The following is a 6,207-nucleotide window of genomic DNA, read 5'->3' on the forward strand; positions in this document are numbered from 1 at the left end:
CACAACTCACCAGTTTCACTGCAGTCAGATGAATAATGTAGCAATGCATACGGGACAACAAACATTCATATATATTTTTTGTGTACGTGTGTATGTCACTGAACTCCTCCTAAACGGCTGGACCGATTTTGATGAAATGTTTTGTGTGTTCAAGGGGATTCAAGAATGGTTTAGATTCACAATTTGATCCGATAGAAAATGTTTTTTTAATTAATTTATTTATTTATGTGTTGTTGTTGTTGATCTTGCGATGGTTAAGGTTCACAATTAAATCCGGTAGGCAGCGCTACGATCGCGTATTAAAATTTTTTTTAAATTTTTGGCATATCAGTCAGAACCGGTAGTTGGTGGTGCGATCGGATTCTAGGAATTTTTGTATTTTGTTCCTTTTTCGCATATCGGTTACTTGCGACGTAGCTTAATGTTGTTATTACATTAAAATTCGTATTTGTAACAGTCTACTGTGTTTAGAGAGTAGTTTGAATTAAATCCGATAGGTAGTGCTGTTCTGACAATTGGATTTATTTACATTCTGACTTTTATAAAGTGAAAGGTTATAAAGTTTATGAAGATATATACATAGAATAAAAAAGTCTGTTTGTTTCATAAATATCTCGACACCAGCCTCACCTAATGGGTATAGTTTTTGCAAAAACATTTCTTTTCACGCAACTAATATTCGTATTTTGAATTATGAACCAAATCAGTCCATAAGTATAATTTTTTCTAAATATCTTAACTGCAGCGCCATAATTTTTTGCAGAGATAATTCTTTTCACCTAACACATATATATAATCTCTGAATATTTCAAAATATCTCAATGCCAGCACCACCTAGCTGGGTCCAAACTAATTCAGAAACGGGCACGCTCACAACTCACCAGTTTTACTGCAGTCGGATGAATGGTATAGGAAAACATATGGGACAACAAACATTCATTCATTCATATATATATATATATATATATATATATATATATATATATATATATATATACATAAAATATTATATAATATATATATATATTAAATAAATCTGTGAATTAAGTTTTTTTTTGTAAAATTTACAATATGTCTCGATTGAAAGAGCATCGCTGAAAATCTCTTCTTACAATCAACAGAGGCAGTTCCTTATGTTTTTAAATTTTACAAGTTCCTAATTTATAAAATCTGTTTTACCGATATCACATTTACCTAACTCAAAATTCATTTAGTTATATATATATATATATAACTAAATAATAACATATATAATATATATATATATATATATAATAATAAAACACCCAAGATTATAACAGATTGCATATATAAATATTCAATTTAAAAAATATAAGATAATATCCTCTATGGGTATTTCCTGAATTGTTTGGTTAAGTCTGTTAAATAGAATTGTCAAGTCTGACAATATTTCACACCTCACTATGTTCACTACAGGACTAGCAACTACAAAATGATTACTCTCAGATTATGTAACTTTACTACTGGCTTACAATATAACTCTGAGACCGATAAAATCAAGCAATTTACAGGGTCCGGCATATAAACCTGACGATTTTTTAGGGATAATAATTAAACTGTGTTTCGTACTATTAAAACATTTAATATATCAAATTAAAGATCAATTTTTGCAATTTATAGTGAATTGAATTACATTCATAGATTTTTTTTTATATAAATATTATGTCGTCCAAATGTTTTCCAATACTCCTGACACACCTCACTTAACCTCAATCTAAAATTTGACATTGCTCGCTCAATCATCACTTGTGGAACCGCTTCAATTTCTCGTTGAATGGCCTCCTTGAGTTCTGCAACTGACTGTGGTTGACTACTGAAGACTTTATGTTTGAGATAACCCCACAAAAAAAAAAAAAACACAAACAGCCAGATCAGGTGAACGCACTGGCCAAGGAATGTTGCCAAATCGGGAAATCAAACGTCCAGAAAAAGTTTCACGAAGAACATCCATTGCGATTCTCATCGTACGGGCACTGGCACCATCCTGTTGAAACCAAATTTTATGTCCTTGAAAGTCATTCAGTTTCATTTGCAGAAATTCATTCAACATGTGTATGTATTGATGAGATCTTACTGTTACTCTGCGATTTAACTCCTACAAAAAAAAATATGAACCGATTATGAAGAACTTTGAAACTGCACACCACACTGTAACATATCGACTGTGAAGTGATTTTTCAAGAATTTGCCGTGGATTATGCGAAGCCCAATAACGGTAATTTTCTTTATTCACAAAACCTGACAGATGAATATGCGCCTCGTCACTTAAAAGAACAATGGCATCCTGGTGGACATTTTGAGGATGACCTCGCAAGCTGCTTTGCAAGACACCTGATCATCTGCATTAAGTTGCTGCACTAACATCATCTTATACGAATGGAATTTCAGGTCGGCATGAAGAATTCGTCGTACACTTCGATCAGAAACGGCTAGCCCAGCAGCACGTCTCACTGCTGAACGTCGTGGGGATCGTGTAACAGCTAACCTTAGATCGTTAATGTTTTCAGGCATTCTCACAGTCCATTTTCGTCCTGTCGGTTTCATTTTCAAAGCAGACGCATGTCGATTTAAATTTAAATGTCTGTGAAAGCGCTGTGTTTCAATAACAGTCATTATTTTTAAAATAGGCTTCAAGCATAAACGCTCATTGTTCACCCTACCCCGACATACTGGCTACTAAAATAGCATGAATAGACCTGTCAATGTACAACATTCCCGCCTTTTCATTGACAGTAGTGTCAACGTAACAATTACTACAAAATCGTCAGATTTATATGCCGGACCGTGTATTAATGAACCCTTTTTTAAACAGAAAATCTATACATATATATATATATACAGAGTGCCCAAGAGGAAACAGATACATACTTCAGAGAAAATAATTCTTTTCATAAAAATAATGAGAAAGGTTCACATAAACATAGGTCTAGAAAACCTTCATTGCGATTTAAGGCTAGTGAAAGATTTCGCCCAAAATTCAGCTTACCTTGTGAAATGATTTCGTACTGAAATTTTTAAAGATATTAAATTGATGGGCAAAATTAATGGATTCCTACGGTTTTTCATCTGAAAAATTGAATGAAATAGTTTCCAGAACTTTATCGCTAGTAGTATTCATGATATCCGAAGTAAAAACTGTAAAATCTATTGTGTGAAAAATGTTTTTTATGTCTGAAATACTGGGTGTCCCATATAAAACGCAACCCATCAATCACTCATCCATGAAATTTTGAAAGTCAAGCTTACTTGACTTAATTTAATTGTCAGGAAAAGATTTTTGAAAGTATATTTGTGGAATGTCGCTTTTATATGGAAGTGAAACTTGGACGATGAAATTAGTACTTAAAAAAGTATAAAAGAAATACTATAAACAGGAAGTGCAAACTAGCTTAAAAAGAGTGAATTACAGAAAAGTGTTGAGAAGTGGAAAGAGAAATGAACATTAGTAAAATAGACGGAGCATACAGGAAAGAGTTATAGAAAATTTTGGGGTACATAAATTAAAATCTAATGTGTTAAACAAAGATGGTACACTGATTTATAATATGAAAGGTAAATTCGATGGGTGGGTGGAATATATTGAAGAGTAATACGAAGGAAATGAATTAGAAAATGATGTTATAGAGGAAGTTGAAGAGGATAAAATGGCAGAAACAATACTGAGATCTGAATTTAAGAGAGCATTAAAAGATTTAAATGGCAGAAAGGCTCCTGGAATACCTGTAGAATTACTGCGCAGTGCAGGTGAGGAAGCGATTGATGGATTATACAAACTGGTGTGTAATATTTATGAAAAGGGGGAATTTCTGTCAGACTTCAAAAAAAGTGTTATAGTAATGATACCAAAGAAAGCAGGGGCAGATAAATGTGAAGAATACAGAACAATTAGTTTAACTTGTCATGCTTCAAAAATCTTAACTAGAATTCTATACAGAAGAATAGAGAGGAGACTGGTAGGAGTGTTAGGAGAAGACCAATTTGGTTTCAGTAAAAGTATAGGGACAAGGGAAGCAATTTTAGGCCTCAGATTAATAGTAGAAAGAAGATTAAAGAAAAAAAAACCAACATACTTGGCGTTTATAGACCTAGAAAAGGCATTCGATAACGTAGACTGGAATAAAATGTTCAGCATTTTAAAAAAGTTAGGGTTCAAATACAGAGATAGAAGAACAATTGCTAACATTTACAGGAACAGTAATAATTGAAGAACATAAGAAAGAAGCCGTAATAAGAAAGGGAGTCCAACAAGGATGTTCCCTATCTCCGTTACTTTTAAATCTTTACATGGATCTAGCAGTTACTGATGTTAAAGAGCAATTTAGATTCAGAGTAACAGTACAAGGTGAAAAGATAAAGATGCTATGATTTGCTGATGATATAGTAATTCTAGCCGAGAATAAAAAGGATTTAGAAGAAACAATGAACGGCATAGATGAAGTCCTAAGCAAGAACTATCGCGTGAAAATAAACAAGAACAAAACTAAAGTAATGAAATGTAGTAGAAATAACAAAGATGGACCACTGAATGTGAAAATAGGAGGAGAAAAGATTATGGAGGTAGAAGAATTTTGTTATTTGGGAAGTAGAATTACTAAAGATGGACGAAGCAGGAGCGATATAAAATGCCGAATAGCACAAGTGAAAAGAGCCTTCAGTATGAAATATTAAATATGTTTACATCAAAAATTAATTTAAATGTCAGGAAAAGATTTTTGAAAGTATATGTTTGGAGTGTTGCTTTATATGGAAGTGAAACTTGGACGATCGGAGTATCTGAGAAGAAAAGATTAGAAGCTTTTGAAATGCAGTGCTATAGGAGAATGTTAAAAATCAGATGGGTGGATAAAGTGACAAATGAAGAGGTACTGCGGCAAATAGATGAAGAAAGAAGCATTTGGAAAAATATAGTTAAAAGAAGAGACAGACTTATAAGGCCACAAACTAAGGCATCCTGGAATAGTCGCTTTAATATTGGAAGGACAGGTAGAAGGAAAAAATTGTGTAGGCAGGCCACGTTTGGAATATGTAAAACAAATTGTTAGGGATGTAGGATGTAGGGGTATTCCGAAATGAAACGACTAGCACTAGATAGGGAATCTTGTAGAGCTGCAACAAACCAGTCAAATGACTGAAGACGAAAAAACTAGATTATACCCTTTTGAACCACTAACGACTTCCAAAAATATGTAAACCTGACATTTCTATGCGACCTTTAGATTGATTTTACATATGATCCACCTTAAATTATTTTCAAAATAGATAAAAATTATTAAAATAAAAATGAATTTAAGTTATAATATAAAAAATGGATACGAGAATGATAAATTAAAAAAACGTTATAATTTGAAATAATACTACGCTAATAAGTTTTGAATATAAGCAACGTATATCCTAGGATACCTACTGACAAAACCCCCAACATTAGGGTCATAAAGACCCTAAATTTAATGATATTTAGGGTCAAGAATGAAAACTCGTTGTTCTACGGTAAGACATTCTGTTCGTAACACGACCGGAAACGTCACAAAAGTTTACATAGCTCAAGGAGAATCAACTCACACTGCCGTATCTATACCGGTTGAGTAGCGCTAACAAACTTCGCGTCGCAAAACAAAATTTCCCTTACTTGGAAAAAAATTACCAGACATTAACAATTGTGGGTAACAGGACTAAAAAATCACCCCGTATAATAAATCCTTTTTCTTTTAATTCTTTCTTGATACTTCTACAACATATAATCCGTAAACCTACTATCAGTAGCGTTCCACCAGTTTATGAAAAAGATACAAAAATCTTTGTATGGAACTGTACGCTTCACAGGGGCTGGCGTGGCGACCGGAATAGTCACATAGGGTATCCACTTCTTCAGGGTCAAGATATCAAAATATTAAAAACTTTACACCAGATCAGTAACCATAACTGAAATTATCGATTAATTCATTTTGATATAAGTAAAAATTGTATGCCATATATAAAAATAATAATTAAAGAAGTAACAATAAAATTATTATATATACTGTTTCATAGCAACAGTTAAAAACGCGTAACTTAAATAATATTCATTTTTACTTTACTATTCTGAAAGAGCAGATACTACATCGTCGAGGCTTGTCGCTGGGTGGTTGTGCCATGATACCATGGCATGCCAATGGGTGGCTGGGCACCAGTTGAGACACTGGGCTTATT

The 6,207-nt window shown here is 33.0% G+C and overlaps 1 protein-coding gene across 2 annotated transcripts in view; it reads right to left on the reverse strand.

Moving 5' to 3' along the window:
• Positions 1-6,207, reverse strand: part of RpL23A (ribosomal protein L23A) — a 65,468-nt gene that overhangs the window by 2,954 nt on the left and 56,307 nt on the right. The gene's annotated exons all lie outside the window — the stretch shown is intronic.

Source organism: Lycorma delicatula, chromosome 4 (assembly GCF_047948215.1).
Source record: "Lycorma delicatula isolate Av1 chromosome 4, ASM4794821v1, whole genome shotgun sequence".
Classification (NCBI taxonomy): domain Eukaryota; kingdom Metazoa; phylum Arthropoda; class Insecta; order Hemiptera; family Fulgoridae; genus Lycorma; species Lycorma delicatula.